Source organism: Ovis aries, chromosome 23, assembly GCF_016772045.2.
Source record: "Ovis aries strain OAR_USU_Benz2616 breed Rambouillet chromosome 23, ARS-UI_Ramb_v3.0, whole genome shotgun sequence".
NCBI classification, from domain to species: domain Eukaryota; kingdom Metazoa; phylum Chordata; class Mammalia; order Artiodactyla; family Bovidae; genus Ovis; species Ovis aries.
The window spans coordinates 48,497,942-48,522,964 of NC_056076.1; the positions used below are offsets into that span (position 1 = coordinate 48,497,942).

Sequence of the window (25,023 nt, forward strand, 5' to 3'; positions counted from 1 at the left end):
TTATTTTTCTCTTTCTGACTTTTTTCACTCCGTATGACTATTCCTAGGTCCATCCATGTCTCTGCAGATAGCACCGTTCCTTTTCGTGGCTGAGTAGTGTTCCATTGTATATATGTGCCACGGCTTCTTTATCCATTCCTCTGCTGAGGAATGTTTTTTGTTTGTTTTTTAATCTAAGATTGGCGGCATTGACTTTGAGAGCAGTGAACAGAAGCTGGAAAGGCTCAGTGGAGATGTTTGGCGAAAGCCTGATGGACAGGAACATGAACATGGAGAAAAGATTCTTTCTTCTTCATGCAGGGATGGGAAGCTGCAACACTGGGAACTTCAGTGACATTATTAGAAAATATACCTGATGAACTGGTACATTTGACTAGGAGATTTCCTGGCCAAGAATTCTAAGTGTCCATGTGTTTCTGTTAGGTGATTTGACAAGGTACCTACAGCCATTAAAAAGAGAGAGAGACAGAGGAACTAAAGAGAAACTGTTTCTCTTTTTTATTTAAAGCTGCTCCCTGACAACATTTTTGTAGCAGTTTGAAGGAGATCCAACCAGTCCATTCTAAAGATCAGTCCTGGGTGTTCACTGGAAGGATTGATGCTGAGGCTGAAACTCCAATACTTTGGCCACCTCATGCGAAGAGTTGACTCATTGGAAAAGACGCTGATGCTGGGAGGGATTGGGGGCAGGAGGAGAAGAGGATGACAGAGGATGAGATGGCTGGATGGCATCACTGACTCGATGGACATGAGTTTGAGTGAACTCTGGGAGTTGGTGATGGACAGGGGGGCCTGGCGTGCTGCGATTCATGGGGTCGCAAAGAGTTGGACACGACTGAGCAACTGAACTGAACTGAACTGAGGTTCTCAGCAAATTTGAGAGGAAGGCGGAGAGATTTCCCGTCCACTCCCTGCCCCTACACATGCATAGCCCACCACATTATCAACATCCCCCACCAGAGGGGTACATTTTTTATGCTGATGAACCTCCATCAACACACCATTATCACCCAAAGTCTATAGTGTACATCAGGGTCCGCTCTTGGTGTTGTGCGTTCTATAGGTTTGTATGGAAAGTATTACATGTACCATCCATTATAGTATTATGCACAGTATTTTCACTGACTTCCCTAAAATTTCTTTTGCTTAGAGACTGTTATGAATTTGCAGTCAAATGACAGGTACCCAAGGTATCTCACTTGCATGGCTGACAGTTGATACTGTTGGCTGGGAGCTCAGATGAGGCTGTTAACTGGATCACCCACGGGTCCCATCTGTGTGTGACTTGTACTGCTCATAGCATGGTGGTGGGGCTTCCTTGTGGAAGCATCTCAATGATGTATTTAATTATATATGCTTCGTATTAGCGTTATTATTAGGATCATTAGAAGAATTAGGATTATTTTGCTATTATAAGGTACTCACACTACCCATGAAATGGTATAGTGTTATTTGAAAATAGAGTTGGACTAGTTATAAGTGTCTATTTCAACCTCTAGGGAAGCCACTAAAAAAGTTTTTTTTTTAAGTATAATGATATGCTAAGAAAAGAGAGAAAATGGAATCACATAAAATGTTCAGTTAAAATCATAAATGAAAAGAATGGAAGAGAAAAATAGGAATAAATGGCAAGAACAACAAATAGAAACAATGATAAATATGGTAGGTGTTAATCCAAGTCGTGAAGTTGCTCAGTCGTGTCCGACTCTTTGTGATCCCATGGACTGTAGCCCACCAGGCTCCTCCATCCATGGAATTTTCTAGGCAAGAGTACTGGAGTGGGTTGCCCTTTCCTTCTCCAGGGGATCTTCCCAACCCAGGGATTGAACCCGGGTCTTCTGCATTGCGGTCAGACACTTTACCGTCTGAGCCACCAGGGAATCCAACAAAAGCAATAATCCCTTGAACATCAGTGGTCGAAGCAAGAGTGACCTGGCTGAGCAGATGACCCTCGTCAGTGTGAGTGGGTGCCATCCAGTTCACTGAGCGCTTGAACTGAACAAAACGGTGGAGGAGGGGTGGATTCACTCTCTCTGCCTGAGCTGAGACATCCGTCTTCTCCCACCCTTGAACACTGGTGCTCCTGGTTCTTGGACTCAAAGACTTGCACCATCAGCCCCCTGGTTCTCAGGCCTTCAGACCCAGACTGGATTACGCCACCAGCTCTCTTGGTTCTCCAGCTTGTAGTCAACAGACAACGGGCCTCCTTGTCCTCTGTAACTAAGTCGTGCCTGACGCTTGCAACCCCATGGATTGTAGCCTGCCAGGCTCCTCTGTCCGTGGGATTTTCCAGACAAGAATACTGGAATGGGTTGCCATTTCCTTCTGCATGAGCCACTTCTTATAGTAAATCTCCTGATAGAGATAGATAGATAATGGATGAATAGGTAGATGGATGGATGAATGGATAGATGGATGGATAGATAGATAGACAGACAGGTCAGTCAACCCTATTGGTTGTTTCTCTGGAGAACCCTAATACAAAGGAGTCCTGGTGTCCAGTCCTGGCTGTTTCACTCATTTTAATAACCAGAGTTGTCTGTATGTGTGATGAATGCATGGTAAGATCCCTGTCACTAGAAGTATCCAAGCACAGTTCAGAAAACAGCCTCATGAGGTCTTTAGCTCAGTAAATAAGTGAATAATGTAATAAACTTGATCCTGAGGGCAGTAGAGAGCCATGAAACAGCCTTGTAACAAGGCTGTTTTAGACTTGGACATGACATCAGTAAATGTTCAGTTTGTAAAGATTCCAGTGACAGTCAGATGGAGACTGGATTCGAGTGGGAGAGAACTGGAAGTTGGGAGATATTTGAAAAATATTGTGGTAATCTAGAGAGACATGAAGAAGGTCTGAACAGGGGCATTATCCCTTCTGGCATTTAGCATATTCATTCATTCATTCACTCAAGAAGTATTCATCAAGCCCCCAACATGAGTCAGGCATTACTTTAAGCACTGGGAATTCTAACTGAGTATGAGAAGGGTAAATATTATATTGTTTTATTATTTAACTCTTCTAATTAACTTGCTTCTGGGTCAACTGAGAGTTTTCCTTTACATTTTGCTCAATAAAAAGGACTTGAATTGAACTAAAATAATATGAGAATTGTGATAAATCCCTCAGCTGTGCAGTTAGACGATTAAGACTTGGGTCATAGAGATAGAGAAGATAGGTCACTAAGGGCAACAGGAAAATCGCCCACATGCCAGCATCCTGTCAATCCTGGAAACAAGTAATTCAGTCTGTGGGTTCTTTTTGCAGAAGCTGGAGTCAGCTGAAGGCTCTGGTTCCACATTGCAGAATCCCACTCCCTGCTGAGGCTCTTCATAATATTTGGGTATAGATAGAAATGAACACATTCCCAGAAGAGGAGAGAGAACGGCTGGTCTAACAGCCAAATTGGAGAAAGGAGGAAAGAACATTCTTCTTAGTGTTTCTAAAAATACCTCCAGTCAAGACACCTCATTCAGAGTTGTTCAGATATGAAAACGAAATAGAAATCTCATGCCGCCTTTATCCCAAGAGCTTATTGGAAGGCAGAATGGGCTGCCAATGATCTCTTCCTAGGTCTTGTGCCACAAAGGTCTTTTGGACAGCAGGGTCTACCTTTAGCACATGAGCAAGTTAGTTTGGAGTTTGGGGTTTGCCCATAGGAAGAGAGGGATCTAGACAAAAACAATAAATAAAATAAAGATGGTGGTTCTTTTGTCAACTGCTTTTCACCTTCGCTTTCTGTCTAGACACTCTGGCACTTCAGGAGGACATGGGAACTAGTCTTACTTTCCACTAATTGCCGTACAACTATTCTGATTTGGGGAGGAACATACAGTCCAAGACCTATTTAGTCTGTGGTTCACAGTTCTAACTTTGTCTGGCTGGGGCAGGGAGACAGTCTAGACAAAGTGCCCTGCGGTGCTCAGTGGTACATGACCCAGCTGTGGGAAGCAGAATGAGAGAGTGATCGAGAAATCATACCTGTTGGGACCCCAGCCCTGCAGCACTGGGTAAAAGCTGAAATGAGGGTGGGGTGGCCCCTCCCTGGAATCTTACAGGCCTCCCTTGCTCTCCTGTGCTCAGGCTCATCTCACCCTGAGAGAACATTGGTCTGCAAACTCTTCAGGTCCAGACGTCACGCTCTCTCCAGGTGGTGAGGGGGTGGGCTCTTCTCCCTTGTCTGGCCCTAACCAGGCCTCTCCTGGGCTCGCCTGGGTTGTGCTGCACCTCTAGACTCTACGGCTCCCATTCAAGAAGATATGGCTTAAGAAGCTTCCAGGACAGAGTGGACTCTCCATATTTGGTAGCTATTATCCTCAACTTAGCCTTCTGAGGCTCAGTCTCCTCATCTACAAAGCGGGTTTAACAGCTGCCGTTGATACTTTGGAAGATGCATCACCAGGATAAGGATTATTGGAAGTCATCAGGCACCATGCCAAGTACTGCACATGCATTATTTTCACTTATATTGCCCAAACTTCATCACTACTGTGATTATCTTTTTACAAATGAGAAATCTGAGCAAAGATGGTTTTTTAACAGCTTGCCCAAGGTCACACAGCTAGTAAGTTATACAGCCAGCACTGAAAATCAGATTGGTCTCCAAAGCTGGAGTGCTTGATGAATGCATATAAAGTATCAGTCATAATAAGAGTATTTGTTTATAACTGCTGGTAAACAGATCACCCCAAATCTTAGTGGATCAAGACAACCAACAATTATTTAGTCCACGGTTCTGCAGATCAGTTAACTTAAGCTACGCTCCCTCAGGTGGTCCTTTCGACCTTTGCTGGGCTCCCTTGTGCCTCTGTGGCCAGAGGCAGGTGGCGAAGTGGCTCTGCTTGCATGTCTTGGCAGGCTGCAATCTGGGGCTCTGGGGCTGTCTTCCACATGGCCCCTCGTCCTCCAGCAGACTAGCCTGGGGCTCTCCCAGGGCAGGGGCCTGGGCTTGGAATTGACACACTGTCCCTTCTGTCCCACTCTTCTATTCAAAGTGAGTCACAAGCCAGCCCAGATTCAAGAAAGAGGGAAAGAGGCTCCAGCTCTTGCTAAGTGGTCCTGCAAAGACACCGTCCGAGGAAGTAATGAACAGAGCAATCAATCTATCATGATAGGGGTTCACTAAACACAGGTAGTGTGACTCTCAGATATTTTTGGACAATATTCACCAAACTCAGATCATTACTCTATAGTCATTAAATGCCCCCTAGAGAATTCCCTGTAGCCATCCAGACTCTCTCAGCTACAAGGAGGGCAGAAACCAGGTCTTCAGGAATCTTTCTCCACCTTTGGCTCTCACTTCCTCTGGGATGGCATCCTTGTCCCTCATCCCCATGGGGTGGCAGAGGTGACCACCAGTAGCCACAGGCTGCTCCCTCTCTCTCCCATTTACTGAAAGAGACTGCTTCTATCCCAGTACCTCTAAGAAAACCCTGGAATGAGTCCCATCAGCTCAGGTGGGGTCCCCAGGCCCATCCCTTAGGTCCTCGTGGTCACTAATTGATAAGGTCTGAGCCTCAGCTTCATTCCTGACCGAGAAGAGAGGTGTCCCATCAAGAGAAAGATGACAGTGCTATTCCCAGGAGCCTGGAGAGAGGGCCCCAGAAGAGACCCCTTGGTCGATGTCAACCACCTGCCCTTTCTCATGCCCCCAGAGGAAGCCCTCCCTTGTTCCCTGGAGCCCCTACATTGGTCTGCACTTCTAGGTTACAATGCACTAACTGGATCTTAAGTGCTTTTTTCACCAGTGATTACATTTTTTCTTATCATAGTTTATTATAAAATATTGAATATAGTTCCCTGTGCTGTACAGTTGGACTTTGTTGCTTATTTCATATACTGCAGTTTGTATCTTCTAATCCCAAGACCCTAATTTATCCCTCCCCTTCCAAGTATTTGTCATCTGTTATAAAGTTCAAGGGGAACATCTTTGAGCTAAAGCAAAATTGCCTTTCAATGCTAATTTTGAAATCCTAAATGAGAATATTGTGGAAGAATCAAAATGAGAACTACTCAGATTAGAAAGTGCAAAGAATAAAAAGCAAGACAAACAAGACAGGGCAGGAAGTCGATAAGAAGAGAAGGTGGCCTTCTGCATACAGAATATACTGGATAATTCCTGCTCTGTGGAACATCCTGGAATGAAGCCTGGGCAAAGGCTAGAGAGAAGGAGAGATCTTGGCCTCTGCACCAGAAATTCTTCTTACTTTTAACCTTAAAATTTCCATGGCCCTAACTCAGAGTGAGAAGGAGCACATGCTAGTCACTCTTGCGACCAACTCTTTGTGACCCCATGGACTGTGACCGCATGGACTGTAACCTGCCAGGCTCCTCTGTCTATGGAATTTTTCAGGCAAGAATACTGGAGTGAGTTGCCATTTCCAACTCCAGATCTTCCTGACCCAGGGATCGAACCTGCGTCTCTTGTGTCTCTTGCATGACAGGCAGATTCTCCACCACTACCCATCCTGGGAAGCCCAGAGTGCCCTGTGTTCAAATCTCTGCTACCCCAACTGTCAGCAATGCATTACTGACACCCGACTTACTGGCTGTGTGGTCTGCATAGGGGCATGTATCATTTATCTTCCAAATCAGGACATCTTAGAAAGTGAAAAAGGATGTTATTAATGATTTTACAAAGGCCATATAATGTGTGGGCATTCCTCTCTTAACCAAAATGATATTTTTGTTTCTAGTGGCACACAATGATAGATACAGTATCTATTTAGCATTTATTATTAATCTGTGCTCAGTTCTGCCTGTACTCTCTGTAATTCTATTGTGTGTGAACTATAATATTATCCCCATCTTTTCAGATGAGAAAACTGAGGGTTGAAGCAGTTAATTAATGTTACCAAGACCTAGGTGGCAATATGTTCCAGTTGTCTTATAACTATACAGTTCAGTTCAGTTCTGTCGCTCAGTCATGTCCGACCCTTTGCGACCCCAAACACAGTAATGGGATTGTAAAGAACCATCAGAGGGAATTCCCTGGTGGTCCGGTGGTTGGGACTCCCTGCTTTCACTGCAGTGGGGCATGGGCTCAATCCCTGGTTGGGGAACTAAGATCTGGCATGACTGAAAAAATAAAAACCATTAGAACTTGAACATCTAAATGAGTCTCCTTGCTGGGAGCACTTATCTTGAGAAACTACTCAGCTACCAATGCTGCTCATTACTAAACACGTTTGGAATTATGCCTTTGGAATATCTCACAGATATCGATGCACATATATTTTTAAATTTTTCACTTATTTTATTGAGAGGTAATTGACATATGACATTATATTACTTTCAGATGTACAACATAACAATTCGATGTTTGTATACACAACCATGACAGGTGGTCAGCTTCATCACCGTCCATAGGTATAATTTTTTTTCTTGTGATGAAAACTTAAGATCTCCCTCTCAGCAACTTTCCAATATACAACACAGTATTACTACTGTAGGCACCATGCTGTACATTACATCCCCATGACTTACTTATTTTATAACTGAATGTTTGTACCTTTTGACCCTCTTCACCAATTTTATTCCCCCCTCCTCACACCAGTTCTTGAAAATCATTTTTCTGATAATAAATTTTCATCCACAGAGAACAAATATGATTTTTGAAAGGAACCCAAAGTCATTCACAACAGAAGTGGGCCATCTAAAGATGTATTTTGACTTCTGGCTTCCACCTAGGATGTAGAAAGCTGCAAAGAGGGTCCCTTCTGACCTTCTTTAAGCCAGAAAGAGCCAGAAAATCTACAAAATCGTAATTTGCTAGAGCCCATCAAAAAATGGATGTCCCAGGCCAACACAACTAACATGAAATCTAAGGATGGATGGGCCCCTCCTTAGAGGAGAGACTGGACGCAAGCCCTGTTCGTGCGCACCTGCAAGCAGGCAAAAAGGGAAGAAAAGGCCAACAGACAAGTTAGCAGGAAGGAACCTGACAAAATGTTTGAAGACAAAGGCCAAGGGTGGGTTAGCCTGAGACGGTAGAACCTCCGGGAGTTGCAGGGAGCCCCTGCCCCTCAGCAGTGCTTCTCCTCGTGGTACTCTTGCCACTGGAGTGACAGCCCACTCCAGTGCTCTCCCCTGAAGAGTCCCAGGGACAGGGGAGCCTGGTGGGCTGTAGTCCATGGGGTCGCGAAGAGTCAGACACGACTGAGCAACTTCACTTTCCCTTTTCACTTTCATGCATTGGAGAAGCAAATGGCAACCCAGTCCAGTGTTCTTGTCTGGAGAATCCCATGGACGGGGGAGCCTGGTGGGCTGCCGTCTATGGGGTCGCACAGAGTCAGATATGACTGAAGCGACTTAGCAGCAGCAGCTGGGTTCTTGGCTTCCTTAATCAGTAGAAACTGATGAAATTCTTGCCAAGCAATTCAGGCAAGGCTTTCGGGGCGTCTCTGCTGCAGCACAGGGGAGCAAGAGGAAAGCAACAGGTTTGCTTGCTGTTGCCTGCTCCCCGAGGGGAGCTTGCTCCTAATATTGGGTGAGGGTAGTGGTGTGTCCAGGGGTCAGGCTGCAGGCGTGGCTTGCCCACGCCTTTAGGTGGTGTTGTGTGCAGGGAGCATGTGTAGTACCCTGTTTTTGCTCCTGGTTCTTCAGAACTGGCAGTTGTATCTTTGTATCTCTTGTTCAGAATCTGCTCTAACTACCTTATAGTTGTTTTTAGTCCCATATAGTTTCTTTGTATTTTGTTGCTTTGAGGAGAGGTGTGTCCAGGCGCAGGCGTTGCCACACTGCAACAAGGGGTCCCAGGTCCCAGCCTGTCTCAAATGGAGCCACGAAACACTCATGAAAAAGGGGACAAGGAGGAAGTCCAGAGGAGACCTTCCTCCATGTTCAGAACTGGAAGAGGGATGTGATAATAATTGCGGGAAAGGCATGAGATCACACCCATATCTTTTCTCCCCTACAAAGGGCATTAAGCCACTGAGGACAGGCCAGCAACACTTTGACCTCTAGAGCACATGCGAAGACACACTGCAGCTGGAGAAAGGGAAGAGAAGAAAGTCTGAACTCCTAGGGGAGGAGCTGGACCCACACCCTTAGGTCTCTGTTTATTGGAGAAAACCCAACTCTCAAGACAAAGAGACCAGCACCTGCCCAAGGCTGGGGCTGAAACAGAACAACAGAGAACCACACTTCCACCCTCTGTCCCCGCCAGCAAGCATCAAGTAACAGATAACTGCAGTCTGCCACTGGGGAAGGGGTGAAGAGGTTGGAAGAGACTCTGAGGGGCAGGCACACAGGGGAGCTGACAGTAAAGAAGGAGCATTGAGAAAAAATCCTGGCAACGCAGGCCCCTCCCTTAGTATATGGTGATGCTACTCAATAGAATAAGCAGAAAAATCACCAAAGACTTAGCAGGCCTGTACAACACTTCCAAACATCTTGACCTAATCAAATTTATAGAACATGCCAAAAATGACATCAGAATACACATGCTTTACAAGTGCACATGAAACATTCACCATCGCTACAACAATTAATTTAAAGAATTGAAATCATGGAAAGTATGATCTCAGACCATACTGGAATTAGAAATAGATTACAGCAAGATGTCTGGACAATCCCCAAATCTCCGTAAACTATGTGCCATACATCCAAGTAACCCATGAATCAAAGAAGACACGTGGCAATTGGAAAATATTTTGCATGGAATGAAAATGAAACAAAACAGCAATTTGTGAAAATGCAGCTAACGCAGCACTTAGAGGGAAGTTATAGCATCATTTGATGGAGAAAGACCTCAGTTTGAGGGAAATGGATATATTAACAATAATGAGCATCTCAAAAAACATTTATGTATATCTTCTTTATTATATCTCAGTAATGGTTTATAATTTTTAGACTAGAGATCCTGCAAGTCTTTCACCGTAAGTTCTGAATTCACAAAAAGAAGAAATGAGGACTTCCCTGGTAGTCCAGTAGCTAACACTCCGAGCTCCCAATGCAGGAGGCCCAAGTTCCAACCCTGGTCAGGGAACTAGATTCCTTAGGCCACCACTAAAAATCCTGCAGGCCACAACTAAAGAGTCTTCTGGTGCAACCAAATAAATAAATACATAAATAAATATTTTTTAAGAAAGAAGAAATGACTTTTGAGCATAAACTAGAGCTTTAATTTCATTAGGGGTATATTCCAAATAAAACGAAGCAATAAAGCTTGACTTATTCATTTTATCAATATTTATTCAAATAACCAGTACTAGTGAAGTATTTCTAGTTGCTCCTTGCCCAAAAGGCAGATCAGATTATTAGTTTCTTGAAGGTAAGAGAATGTCTATTTGACTGGAAATGAACAATCCTTAATGGATTTTCCTACCCAGGTGAGACTCGCTCACAAAAGCATTTTAACAGACATCACCTCTCTTAGCCAAGTTTCTTCAAGACTCAGCTCCAGCGGCACTTTGTCTGAGAAGTCGTTGCCAATGGCAACTGGCCATCCTTGCTGAGCCAGTGCCTTCCTGTGTCTTTCATGTCACCCTGTGATTAGTTAGGCTGTGAGAAACAAAGGCCTGAAACATAATGACAAGCACTCGAGGGTTCACTCACTCATTTAAAAACCTGTTGCGAAGGTGGGCAGTCTGAGGCCAGTGTGGCAGCTCCATGAAGTCATCCACTCTTCCTTCTCCAACATCCTCATCACAAAATTTCATCCTCAAGGTCACCACGTGACCCAAAATGGCAGTTGCAAATGCAGCCTCTGGTCCACACGGTAGACACTGAGAGGGGTGGCAGGTTCCAAAGGTGACCCTTCCCTGTGGTCTCCCCAGACATCCCACTGGCACGCCCCCTTACATCACACCAGCCAGGAGCTAGTCATAAGTGAAGAAACCTGGAAGATGTAGTCTTTATCCTGGGTAGCAATGCTCCCAGCTAAGAGTCAGGATTCTGTGACTACTGAGAGAGAAAATGCACATGGACCAGAAGCCGGTAGTTCCTGCCAACAACACTGACTATGTCACATTTTAACTGCTTGGTTGTCTGTCTGTGTTATAAGAACGTGTATTTCGAGTGGCCAGCAGTACCTAACCCACAATAGGCAATGGAAAAAAGTTTTAACTTTTGTATTGAGATTTATCATACTCACATCATAGTGAGTGCACTAACCTTAAGGGTATATCTGTCTCAATGAATTTTCACATGTGAATACACCTATGGGCTTCCCTAGTAGCTCAGCTGGTAGAGAATCCATCTGTGATTCAGGAGACCCCAGGTCAATTCCTGGGTCAGGAAGATCCCCTAGAGAAGGGCTCGGCTACCCATTCCAGTATTCTTGGGCTTCCCTGGTGGCTCAGATGGTAAAGAATCCACCTGCAATGTGGGAGACCTGGGTTCTGAAAGGTTGCTGCTGAGCCATGAAAGATGCCAGGATTCTTGGCCTCCGGAGGAGAGGAATTCAGTCTGGGGCCAGTCTCAGAGCTTTTGTGTGACAGAGCTTTATTAAAGTATAAAAGAGACAGACAAAGCTTCTGATAGACATCAGAAGGAGGCAGAAAGAGTGCCCCCCACCCCACTAGCCTTTAGCCAGATGTTTTATGTCTTAGAAAGCTATTCATCAGATAAGAGAGACATCTCACGGCTGAGGGAGTTTCACCAGGCCCCTCTCCCACAATCTACATTTTTGAGATAGGATGGGATGAGGTGTGTCATCCCCCAGCCATAAAAAAATTGATCTGAATACTGGTTTGTTGAGCTATTATCAACGCAAGGTTTGAGGAAAAAAAGTTAGTCTTAGGTGGAACCATTTGAAAAAAGGCAAATTCCAAAGCAAATACATAGTTTCATTAACATCGCTTAAGAAAAGCATTTCCATAAGGAAAACGCATCGGTGAGCTCAAGGTTTGAGAAAAGTTAAGTTCAGGTGGAATCAGGTGTCATCATGGCAACACAGAATTTTAAGAGGAACCTCCTTTTAATCTTGTATGGAGAAGGAAAAAACAATCTGACAGTTGTAGTTTGTTCCCTCCTGCTGCTTTATCTCTCCATCAGGAGAGATGAAAAAAAAAAATGTCTGACACTTGCAGTCTGTTTCCTCCGTTTGGAGACCCCTGGCCTTCCCGCCTCTTACCCTCTCAGTTCGACCCCTGAGTTAGGAAGATCCCCTGGAGGAGGGCATGGCAACCCACTCCAGTGTTCTTGCCTGGAGAATCCCCATGGACAGAGGAGCCTGGTGGGTTACAATCCATGGTGTCACAAAGAGTCAGACACGACTGACTTGAGCAGTCAAGCACAGCACAGCTCATGTAACCACTGCCCAGGTCCGTATAAAGACCATTTCCCCCACTCTAAAAGTTTCCTTCCTACCCCTTCCTAGTCAACTCCTCCCATAGGTAACCACAATTCTGACTTCTCACCTCAATTAATTTTGCCTGTTCTTGAACTTCAGTTCAGTCGCTCAGTCGTGTCCGATTCTTTGCAACCCCATGAACCGCAGCACGCCAGGCCTCCCTGTCCATCACCAACTCCTGGAGTTCACCCAAACCCATGTCCATCAAGTTGGTGATGCCATCCAACTATCTCATCCTCTATCGTCCCCTTCTCCTCCTGCCCTCAATCTTTCCCAGCATCAGGGTCTTTTCAAATGAGTCAGCTCTTCGCATCAGGTGGCCAAAGTATTGGAATTTCAGCTTCAACATCAGTCCCGCCAATGAACACCCAGGACTGATCTCCTTTAGGATGGACTTCATATCCATGAAATCATATGGCACTGGACGTTTTAACCAACTAAGGATTTCTAGGAACTGTAAACCATCCAATCTAGAGTTTCCAGGTTAGTCTTCATTTCGAACATGCTGTTATAAACACATTCTTACTTTCTAGAAGATTGGATTCCTACTTGACATACCCAGATGCTGTCAACAGACATTATGTAGTCCAATTCCCTTTGGCCTTAACTGTTTTCCACAATAAAGTTGTCTCATCTGTCCTACTTTTTAAAGAGAAATGTGTCTTGAAAGGCCATCTCCATCAAGAAGCCTCCTGCCACAGCTCTGGGTGTGCCAGGACACTCAGCATGTGTTTGACGGGGAGAGGGATGACGCTGGGACGTAAACAAAAGCTGGCAGCGGAGACAGACAGAGCCAGGGCTGGCCATCTGGAACCCCTGCAGCTGGCCCAGCGGGATGCTGCATGCCAGTCCCAACTGCCCAGCTGGAGGATTCTCCGCCTCTGCCACCCCCACCGTTGGCAAGGAACCATCTCCCTCCTCGCTGGCACTCAGATCGTTTCCTATTGGTCAGAAAGAGAAGAGTGGGCCCAGATTTGTTCATCAGGCCCAGCAGGACATGGCGAAAGCTTGGCAGCAACGAAAGCAGCAGACAAAAGGCTGTCGGAGCAGGGTCTGATGGGAAGGCAGCGCAGCTTAGAGCAGAGGCACGGCGTCCCTGCCACCTAAGAGAAGGGCCCCACTCTTCTCGGAAACCACTGCGGAAAGTTTGTCCCGCCACGTGTCAGGCTTTGGCTAAAACCAGGAAGTTGACGGGGACAAGGGGGTGGGCGAGGGGCGGGAGGGGCAGAGGGGACACAGCACAGTGAAGGAAGCATCCTTCACATGCAGGTGGGGAGTGGGGCCCTGCGAGAAAGACGGTGCTGGAGCCAGGGTGCTGCCCCTGCCTCCTACCCCACCCCCGCTCCAGCACACCTCAGAAGATCCCCAGAGAGCATCTCTCCAGCCCCAGCCTCCAACTCTGGAAGTCCCTGACGAGGGTGGAGAGGCAGCTCAAACCACCACCCAGGGGGAGAAGCAAATCTTCTATTCCAGGTACTTCTCCTGGCCTGGTCCTAACCCCATTGCCATCATTTTCCCCTCCTTTTATGCACGCGAGGACCACAGCTCAATTCGGCTTTGTCGAGTCAGGCTGGGATGACGTTCCCTGGAGGCGTCTCCCAAAATGCACTGGCCCCACAAGTCCATTTGAACAGCCATAGGAAAGTGAACAAAGAAAGAGGGAAGAAGGGCATCTGTTCCCAGGCTCCCAACCACCACTGGTCATTTTTGTTCCGTGGGGTGGTGGACCTCTCCTGCACTCCCCAGCTGTGCATGAGCACCAGGTGGGTTTCCACGAGTCCCGTGTGGCAGTGTCAGCTTAACCTTTCAGGATAGGACATGAGAGTATAAGCAAGGCTGTCCTTAGGTCATACGTGGCCTTGGCAGATGTTTTCTGTGGGCTCCATCTGTATAAACAATTTAATTTAAAACTCTACTAGTTTCCGAGTTTCACAGTCTACATGAGATACAGTGATTTGTTGATGGGAATTTAGATAATGGGCCAAGAATTGGTATTTACATGCTTGTTTATTCTCCTATCAATACACGTAAAGTTTTCTTTGGACGTATCCAAGCACCATGTCTTCCTGTTCAGGGCAGGAAGCATCTCTTCCTGTTCACGACTCTCAGGGCACCTGACTAATCACAAGCCTGAGAAAAAGGTAGCAACGCTGTCATTACAGGGTCATGACTCTTTGGAACCAGTCTGCACTGAAACAAGACAGATCTTCTTCTTGCCTCTGCAGTTCCCTTCTACCATGTATTTAATGCTGGCTACCTCATTACTCATTAGGCTGCCCCATCTTCTGGAGCCACCTGTGAATACTGGCTTCCAACGACTCTCTCAAAGGTTGTTGAAGTGCTTCACGGAGATGACCACAAATTCAAGTCTCACTCAGAGTATGCATGAAAAGGTAAGGGATGATTCATTTCCTGGATAAGCATGTTAAAGCTGTCCTTCTAAATTTTACAGTGTAAATTAAACAGTATGTCTCCCAACGTGTATTCCCATTTTGTCCTTAATCTTTGCATCCCTGAATTCAATCTCTCTCAAAGTTGATTTCACCCTTGCCTTCCATACGTGGCCAAAGAGGGGACTAGTGAGAGGCCTGTGGGGAGAGTAAGAATAGTGGAACAACTTCCACAGGGAAAGTCTATTCCTCATTCTCCGAGTCTTCAGACTGGCCTGGGAGAATGTGATATCACAGCCACAGTCAGAAGGGCCCATTGACTTTGAGAGCAAGAAGCTGGAAAGTACGGAGGAGAAGGAAGGGCCATCCCCAGAGGACTTTGGAACAAACCAGAAATGGGACCTGAGTGACTCTACAGGCTTGAGTCCTGGAGCTCCTTAGGATATCTATGTGACCCCTTGCATGGTGTGTGTGTGTGTGTGTGTGTGTGTGTGTGTGTGTGCATGTGTGTATCATGGGAGAAATCAGGCCCCATGCTTATACAGGTTGCAATGCAGGTTTAGGAGAGCTTAGAAAATTCCATGGAAGGAGTGGCGAGGGATCAGCAAGCCTGAGGCTCCCACCAGAGTCATGGGTCTTGCCTGCCTGGATCTAAGTGATGGTGGTCCTGAGTGATGGATTGGTCCAAGATGACACACTGCTAGCTTGGACCCATGGGAAGTTGGTCGGAGCCCTTTGGGATTGATGCTTACAGAAGAGGCTAGAATATAAGACAAGAGGTTTACATGATCTGTCGTGGTGCATAAAAGTTCTGACATCCTCCCCTTCAAGGTTTTAAACTCCCTACGGATAAGGACCACATCCTTAAATGCCTCATATCGTATAACATAAGCCCGTGAGGATTTAACTAAATGCTCAGTAAACACTTAAACTTACTCCATCAGTTATTCAAAAGTGTTCATCAAGGTCCTGCCTCATATGTGCAAAGAAACATTAAGCTTTATGAGGAATAAAAGGAAATATGCAATATAATCCCGGCCTATGAAACAACTGGGTAATTTGATTGTTCAATCGAACGAAGGGAGTGACAAACCTGAAGTTCACAGAAGAGTCCACCCCCTTCCTGAAGGGCTGGATAGTAGTGCTGTCTTAGGTTTAGGTTGTCAAACCACATATCACAGGCTGGACGTCTTAAACTACAGGAATGTATTTTCTTACTGTTCTGGAGGCTGGGAAATCTATGTGCAAGTTGTCAGCAAGGTAGATTTCACTCTGGGGCCTCTGCTCTTGGCTTTCGTTGCTTTTGTTCATTCACCTCAGTCATGTCCAACTCTTTGCAACCCCATGGACTGTAGCATGCCAGGCTTCCTTGTCCTTCACCATCTTCTGGAGTTTGCTCAAACTCATGTCCATTGAATCAGTGATGCCATCCAACCATCTCATCCTCACTTGTCCCCTTCTCCTCCTGCCTTCAATCTTTCCCAGCATCAAGGTCTTTTCCAATGTGTCAGCTCTTCACACCAGGTGGCCAAAGTATTGGAGCTTCACCTTCAGCATCAGTCCTTCCAATGAACAATCAGGGTTGATTTCTTGGCTTTTAGGGGGATGCCATCTCACTGTGTGCTCATGTGAGCTCTTTATGATTTTACAGAGAGAGGGAGATAGAGAGCAATCTCTCTGGTGTCTTTTCCACAAAGCCATAAATCCCATCCTGGGGGGACCCACACTCACGACCTCTTCTAATCCTAATTACTTCCCAAAGGACCATCTCCAAATACCATTCCACTGGAGGTTAGGGCTTCAACATATGAATGTGGTGGGAAGGGTCACAAACATTCAGTCCATAACAAGAGCCTAACACATATTAGGGACTCAATAAATATTTGCTGAATGAATGAATTAGGAGTTTCAGATGATTTTGCCCAGAATATGGACTCCCACTGATGGCCACAGTGAAGTCAAATAAATAAGCATGTATCAAATATCACACAGTCAAAGGCTCTATCACAGTCAATGGAGCAGAAGTAGATGTTTTTCTGGAATTCCTTTGCTTTCTCCATGATACAACGGATGTTGGCAATTTGATCTCTGGTTTCTCTGCATTTCCTAAATCCAGCTTGTATTCCCTAATGGCTCAGCTGGTAAAGAATCTGCCTGCAATGCAGAAGACCTGGGTTCAATCCCTGGGCTGGGAAGATCCTTTGGAGAAGGGAAAGGCTACCCACTCCAGTATTCTGGCCTGGAGAATTCCATCAATTGTATAGTCAATGGGGTTGCAAAGAGTCAGACATGACTGAGCGACTTTCACTTCACTTGGCTTCAATTCAGCTGTATTATACATCTGAAAGTTCTCATTTCACATACTGCTGAAGCCTAGCTTGAAGGATTTTGAGTATAACCTTGCTAGCATGCGAAATGAACACATTCTTTGGCATTGCCCTTATTTGGGATTGAAATGAAAGCTCATCTTTTCCAGTCCTGTGGCCACTGCTGAATTTTCCAAATTTGCTGACATATTGAGTACAATACCTTTACAGCATCATCTTTTAGGATTTGAAATAGCTCAGCTGGAATTCCATCACCCCCACTAGCTTTATTTGTAGTAATGTTTCCTAAGGCCCACTTGTCTTCATACTCCAGGACGTCTGGCTCTAGGTGAATGACCACACCATTGTGGTTATCTGGGTCATTAAGATGTTTCTTGTATGGTTCTTCTGTCTATTCTTGCCACTTCTTAGTATCTTCTGCTTCTATTAGGTCCTTGATGTTTCTGTCCTTTATTGTGCCCATCTTTGCATGAAATGTTCCCTTGGTATCTCTAATTTTTTCAAAGATATCTCTAGTCTATCCCATTCTATTGTTTCCCTCTATTTCTCTACATTGTTCATTTAAGAAGGACTTCTTATCTCTCCTTGCTACTCAAAATATGGAAAATTATAACAAATTGTGGAAAATTCTGAGATTGAACCTGGGCCCTTGACAGTTAAAGGATGAAGTCCTAACCATTAGACTGCCAAGGAATTCCCTAAATGTTTATTTAATGAGGAAACAAAGAAAAGACAAAAATCAGAAGTTATCTATGGGAGCTTATGATCAGAGCCAGATCTTAGGAAACAGATAAATAGAAGGTCTCTTCCTATTTGGTGCCATCCTAATACCCCTTCCAGAACCTTCTGTATTCTGCTGTTCTGAGATCCTAGGACCCTCCTTCCAGCTGCTCAGAACTACTGCACCATTGCTCCTGGCCAGCTCACCTTGTGTAAAGAATCACACTCGAACCTACTTCCCATTACCCCACACTCGACATGAAAACTTCCCTGCTTCTAACGCTTGTCGAATGGTGCAAAAATCACCTGCTAATTAACACCAGATGACTGAGGACTCCTAGGTGAGGCTCCTATTTTTCTATGCCTGGAGAACCCTGGTTCTTGGAGAACACACTGAATCCCTTTCTCCTCTCTCCTAGTGCAAACTGGAAACTTTGAGACTGGATGAGGCTGATGGTACTCAGAGCCACTCTGAAGGGCTAGTCTATGAACGGCATGCTTCTTGGATGTTTGGAAAGTCCTGCCCCAAAAAGGATACTACCTTTCTCCATGACTTCCATAGAAAGCACCATTTTTTAAAAACTCCAGTATTAAAAGTAAGATATAAAATGCCAATAACTGATTAGGCTAACCTAGGGATCTATAATCTAAAAATCGTCTCAAATCATGACCTAAATCATCAAATCTGAGGTTCTCCAGCCTGGCCTTATATTAGAACCTGTTTTGGGATGTGGATGAAAAATACTGCCTGCTATTCAGTAGCCAGGGTTTCCCTGGTAGCTCAGTTACAGGGTTTTCCTGTAGGTCAGTGAGTAAAGAATCCACCTTCAATGAATTACATGCAGGAGACGTGGGTTCAATCCCTGGGTTGGGAAGATCCCCTAGAAAAGGGCATGGCAACCCACTCCAGTATTCTTTCCTGGGAAAATCCCATGGACAGAGGGGCCTGATGGGCTACAGTCCACAGGGTCACAAAGAGTCAAACACGACTAAAGCAACTGAGCATGCACACACATTCAGTAAACAAAGGCTGCAGGAGCCATCGACCCAGCAGCCACTAAAGCCACCCCCAACCTTGTACCCTGAGCGGATTCAAGGAGGAGGAAAACAGGACATTGGCCCTTGATAGCTAATGTGAAGTGTGAAAGCCACTCAGTCATGCCCCACTCTTTGCAACCCTATGGACTGTAGCCCACCAGGCACCTCTGTTTAAGGCACCGATCAAAGTGATGACTTCAATGAGCCCAGATGCTGGCATCTTCCCATGCACAGAAAAGCATTAAATTCATTAACTGAAGATGTCTAGTTTTCTTTCATTAACAGTAATCGTCTGATGTTTCACCGACCTGGTTTTTGTGACAAAACTCCTATATATTCTGGCTCATCCCTTACCTCTTCAGAGCAGTCCCTGGCAGCTATCTGAGAGGCTGTCTTCCAGGTTTAAGTCTTCAGAAAATCCACTGAATAAAACATAATTCTCGACTTCCAGGTTGTATTTTTTTTTTAGTCAATAAGAACTTATAAAACATACTGATAAAACACACACACACACACACACACACACACACACACTGATGTCTCCAAATATTCTGATTTAAATGGTCCGCATTGGATCCAGGACAATGATATTTTTAAAAAGCAACCTCAGATGGTTCCAGTATATAACCAGAGTTGAGGTTATACACGGATCTTGCCCCTCCTTGCCCTGGCCCTACAACCTTATTCAAGAGGAGGCAGAACCAGAGAAGGGGGGAACATGATTTGCCCAAGGTCACAAAGCCAGGATGCCGCCCAGCCAGCACTGAAACCCCAGCCCCTAGCTTCTCAGAACTCTTCTGTCCACAGCTATAAATATTACTCTTCCCAAGCTCAGCTTATGAAACAGGAGGGATGGGAGTGAGGTCAAACCTATCCTCTGTACCCCTACACTGAATTAACCCTCAGAGACAGAGTGTTGGGTGAAGTGGAAAAGAACAGCTTTATTGCCTTGCCAGGCAAAATGGGCCACAGTGGGCTAATGCCCTCAAAACTGTGTATCCCCTCCTGGAGTGGGTAGTGAGAAGTTTTATAATAATGGTTCAAAGAGGACATGATCAGCTTGTGGACATTCTTCTATTTGGTTGGTGGTGAGGTAAGTGTGAGTCAGCATCATCAACCTTCTGGTTCAAACCAGTCTGGGGTCTACATGCTTGTGGGGAGCTAGAAGTTAATCATTAATTTCTCCCACCCGGCGGGGGTTTCAGTATCTGCAAAACATCTCACAGATATTGTTGTGTGTCCCTTGATGGAGAACCAGGACCTTGCCCCCAGGCTGCACTATCTTTTCTCTTGACTGTTCCTCCGTTGTCTTGAATCCCCTCCCTTTCCTAATTAACAACTGTTTGGGGGGATTCCTTGGTGATCCAGCGGTTAGAACTCTGCTTTCACTGCAGGGGGCAACTAAGATCCTGCATGCTGTCCTGCTGCTGCTGCTGCTGCTGCTGCTGCTAAGTGCATGCATGGCCAAAAAAACCAACTGTTTGAATCTGCCCTTGGGATCTCAGGGAAGATCACAGAGGCTGAATGAAGCTTATTTCCTGTAATCAAAGAAATGGGGGACACAGGAAGGATTTCATGGCCAGGAGGCACATAGAGTCCTGCTCGAGAACAGAAGAAAGGCCAGATCCTGAAGGAAGGAGGATAGGTAGGCAGGGGGGACCACAGCTAAGTTCAGCTGATTGCACATGAGGAGGCAATGCTGATGAGTAACCAGCTTAGCTCTTTGCACGGCTTCCTCCAGAGGAAGAAGAAAGTAGTTGAGTCCTAAGATTACACTTTGCGGTCACTGTCACAGCCTCCACTGTTCCCAGCTTTGTAGCACGGTGAATGTTACCACAGTCCCCCAACCCAGGTACAATTCCCAGCTCTGAAAAGGCAGCTGACCTGTTCCTTTCACCTGCCCAGGGAAAACTGCAGTCGACACAAATGGAGCCACTCCCGGGGGACCGTCCGACTGAAAGGGCCCTGTGTCTCATAGGCTGCACATAATACCCAATTATCCCCTGGCTTCCCCAGGGAGAGAATGGAGAGGTGAAGGTTTTCAAAAGCCCAGCGGCCCTCAAGGTTCCATTATGGGGATACTCACATAGCCGCCTTTCTGCAAACCCCATGGAAGGTCATGGGGACACGGAGCAACAGAAGCGGCTCTTTGGGCACTGGAGAACAGCCTCTCTCCCAGTCCTGGCCCAACCAGAGAAACCCAGCTTCTATTCTAGGCTCTAGAAATGAAGACGGAGAGCCCTGATGCAGAAATTCACCATCACATAGGAGGCCTCCTCCAGGTAATCCCAGGTGGCTTAGGGAAAGACCCACAGACAAGCCACAGGGAAGTCCAAGCAAGGAGGTCCTCCTCTCATCCAAGTCAGCTCTATGCTCTGTGACCCTCCTTCTAACCAACCCCCTTCTTTAGTCCCAGTCTGGTCTCAGCATCCTTGACTGCCCATCAACCTCTGCTTCAGGCTCTTGTTTCCATCTGGGCCATTGTCTCTCCGACCATATTAGTTAGTCGTCAAGGACCAGAAACGTACCAACTACTCTTCTAGCTTTGCTTCCCCCCAGCTGCTAATGCAGTGCTGAACTCACATAAATCCAATGTAATAAATATTTTTAGAATTCATCAACAGAGATTGAGAGAGAAGACATTTTTTTTTTGTCTTCAAATTTGAATTTCTGGGCTTGACTTCACCCCCTTTCCTTTTCATCACCAGAAGCATTGGGGTTTTGACAACACACACATAGCTCATGAAAAACGTGTATTCTTAAATTCCACAAGTATTTTAAGAAGGGAGTATTCCGTAGTGTTTAAGAGTACTGAGTCCCAGTACTTCGATTTTGAGTTTCAGTAATTACTACCTGGGTTACTTCAGGCAAATAATGTAACCTTTCCAAGCTTCAGTTTCCTCATCTGTAAAATGGAATTAATACCAGTGTGGCTCAGACGGTAAAGAATTTGCCTGCAATGCGGAAGACCCAAGTTTGATCCCTGAGTCAGGAATATTCTCTGGAGAAAGGAATCACTATCCACTCCAGTATTCTTACCTGGAGAACTCTATGGACAGAGGAGCCTGACCGGCTATATAGTCCATGTGGTTGTAAAGAGTCGGACATGGCTGAGCAACTAACACTTTGACTTTTCACATTTTTCAGGTCCTTCAGTGTTGTGAAGATTAAATGACACAGTACAGGTCATGTTCCTTGCATGCTGCCCAGCGCACAGCAAGTGCTGGATCCAAGTGAAGTATCATTTATTGAGCACCTACATAGCTTTTGGCCAATGTGGTATAAGGTGCTGGGCATACAAAGGAAAATAAGGCAAACATGTGGTCTGAAGACTTGTAATCTAGGGGGAGAGGCAGACCCATAGAGGATCATCATGAAGCAGGGTAACAACTGCAGCCCAATGATATGAACAGGGTATTTTAGGAAGCCCAGAGTGAGGAACACACCAGACTTCCTGGAGGGTGACCGCTGAGGGAAAGATGAACAGAAAAGCTGGGAGTGGAGATGGCCTTCCAGGCAGAAGAAACTACATGAGCCAGGGGCAAGAGACAGTCTATCAGACGGGTGGAAGGGTGGGTAAAGAGGGGGAACCTGACTGATGCTGGATAACTAAACAGAAGACAGGAAAGAACAAGGCAATGCGGGTGGGCTGGCTACCTTTGTCTTTTTTCCCATCGCTGGTGCGGTTCAACAGAGGTGCCTCAGATTGAGAGATGCCTGGAACGGACACCTCCTTGGTTTCTGTTAGCCACTTATTTTTTTGCTTGAGAAATTTTTGTTTGTTTGTTTTTTCCCGATGTATTATTCTATGAAGTATAATCCTCCCTTCCATGCTGTTACCTGTAGACTTATGGCCTCCAAGTTGGCAGCCTTCGGAAGTATCCAGCGCGCAGGCCCTCTCCAGGCCCAAGGCCAATAGCACCTGGAGCAGAAGTAGTAGGTGTCCCCTTGGCGTCAGGGCCCTCACTTCCGATTTCCAGAGCAGAACAAGGGGGCCACATGGCAACAGTGGGGCCAGGGAGTCATGGCTGCAGAGAGAGGGCACCAGTTTGACCAAGGACATTCACTAGCCATACTCATACCCAGAGCAGGATAAGCACTGTCCCCAGGCCTCCTTCCTGTCCAGGCTGCGACCAAAGTCTCAGGGCTCCAGAAAAGAAACAGACGTCACCTTTGGGACTGAAAGCAGGGCAACTTTTGCTTACTGTGTGTTAGTTGCTTAGTGTCTGACTCTCTGCAACCCCACAGACCGCAGCCCCCCAGGCCCCTCCATCCATGGGATTCTCCAGGCAAGAACACTGGAGTGGGCTGCCATCTCCTTCTCCAAAAGAAACTATAGAAAGAAAGAAAGGGAAGTCACTCAGTCGTGTCCGACTCTTTGCGACCCCATGGACCGTAGCCTACCAGGCTCCTCCATCTATGGAATTCTTCATGCAAGAGTATTGGAGTGGGCTGCCATTTCCTTCTCTGTTTGTTTACTACTGACTTGATTTTTGACCTTCATAAGATGATTTATCTTGGGGGTTGGGGAGGCACCTTTTAAAAATACATAGGTGTAAAAATAACATACAGGCTTTCCAGGTGGCACAGTGGTGAAGAATCTGCCTGCCAGTGCAGGAGATGAGAGAGACGCAGGTACAGTCCCTGGGCTGGGAAGATCCCCTGGAGAAGGAAATGGCAACCCACTCCAGTATTCTTGCCTGAAGAATCCCATGGAAAGAGGAGCCTGGCAGGTTACAACCCATAGGATCGCTAAGAGTCGGACATGACTGAGCACACACACACACACACACACACACACACACACACACACACACAAACACACAAAGTATAAGACATGATTAAACACTAACATTTTAAAATGGATATGCATCATTACACTGCATGACAAAACTTATCAAATTGTCACCATGGATATTCTGTCTCATAATATGAATGCTTAAATTACAAAATAACTTTCCATGAATTAATATATTTTACTGTGGATAATATATTATCCTCAGGAGTGGATAAGCAAGTACCCAAAGTTGATGCTTCAGACGCCAGGGAAGTCCAAGGTACAGGATAGGGTTGACGTCCTAGCTTCCTGGGTTTCCAGATCCTTGATTTGTGGGCATGACCTCAGGACGAGTTGTAAGAGATAAAGCTCCACTGAATCTGCCCATCTGGAACAAAGTTCCCAACCAAGTGACTTCAGGTTCTTTGACTCAAAGTGAAAAGTGAAAGTGAAGTCGCTCAGTCGCGTCCGACTCTTTGCAAACCCATGGACTGTAGCCTATCAGGCTCCTCTGTCCATGGGATTTTCCAGGCAAGAGTGCTGGAGTGCATTGTCATTTCCTTCTCCAGGGGATCTTCCTGACCCAGGAATCGAACCAAGGTCTCCCGCATTGCAGGAGGACGCTTTACTGTGGGAGCAATCAGGAAAGCCCATACTTTGACCCAAGGACTATTTTATTGTATCCCCTGCTTTTTTTAGAAGCATGTGCTTGGGGGCTGGGGGGGAACTATCAGATTTGGTCTACCTCAGATCTGAGACCTGTAGTTAGCAGTGTTGTTCCCTGGGAGGCCCTGGTGAGACCTCAGCGTGATCTACCCCCAAATATGCCACAACGGTGTCTTGATTGTTTTGAATGAAAGTTACACAGGAGGGATATTCTGACCCTCCTCTCTGTCTCCCTAAAAAGAGGAAGTAAATCTCTAATGTGAAAGACACAATAGGGAAATCAGGCTGCTGTGTGCTTAGTTGCTCACTTGTGTCCGACTCTTTGTGACACCGTGGACTGTAGCCTGCCAGGCTCCTCTGTCCATGGGGATTCTCCAGGCAAGAATACTGGAGTGGGTTGCCATGCCCTCCTCCAGAGGATCTTCCTAACAGGGACCGAACACAGGTCTCCCGCATTGCAAGTGGATTTTTTTTTCTTTTTTTTTTTTCACCATCTGAGCCACCAGTGAAGCCTTATAAATAAACCTTGTTACTTCTTTAATGTACCACCCCAAGCCCAAACTCTGTTCATATTCTTCATTAATTGAGCATCCAAATCCAAGTTTGTTTTTTTTCAATTCCTCTCAAATTTACTGTTTCTTTATCTAAAAGGTAGAAAAGCTGCCTGTTTTTGCCACTTCTTAGATCCTATTTCTGTGAGACCTCAGAGCGCACATATTAAAATTTGTTCCTTTTTCTCCTGTTAATAATAATTTTATTATTAGTCAAGCCAGGAGTACTCAAGAGAGGTGGTGGGGTGGGGGACTTCCCAG

General features: G+C 45.8%; 1 long non-coding RNA gene across 1 annotated transcript in view; it reads right to left on the bottom strand.

The window, feature by feature from the left end:
* Window positions 1-25,023, bottom strand: part of LOC105604510 (uncharacterized) — an 85,691-nt gene that overhangs the window by 36,771 nt on the left and 23,897 nt on the right. The window lies entirely within an intron of this gene.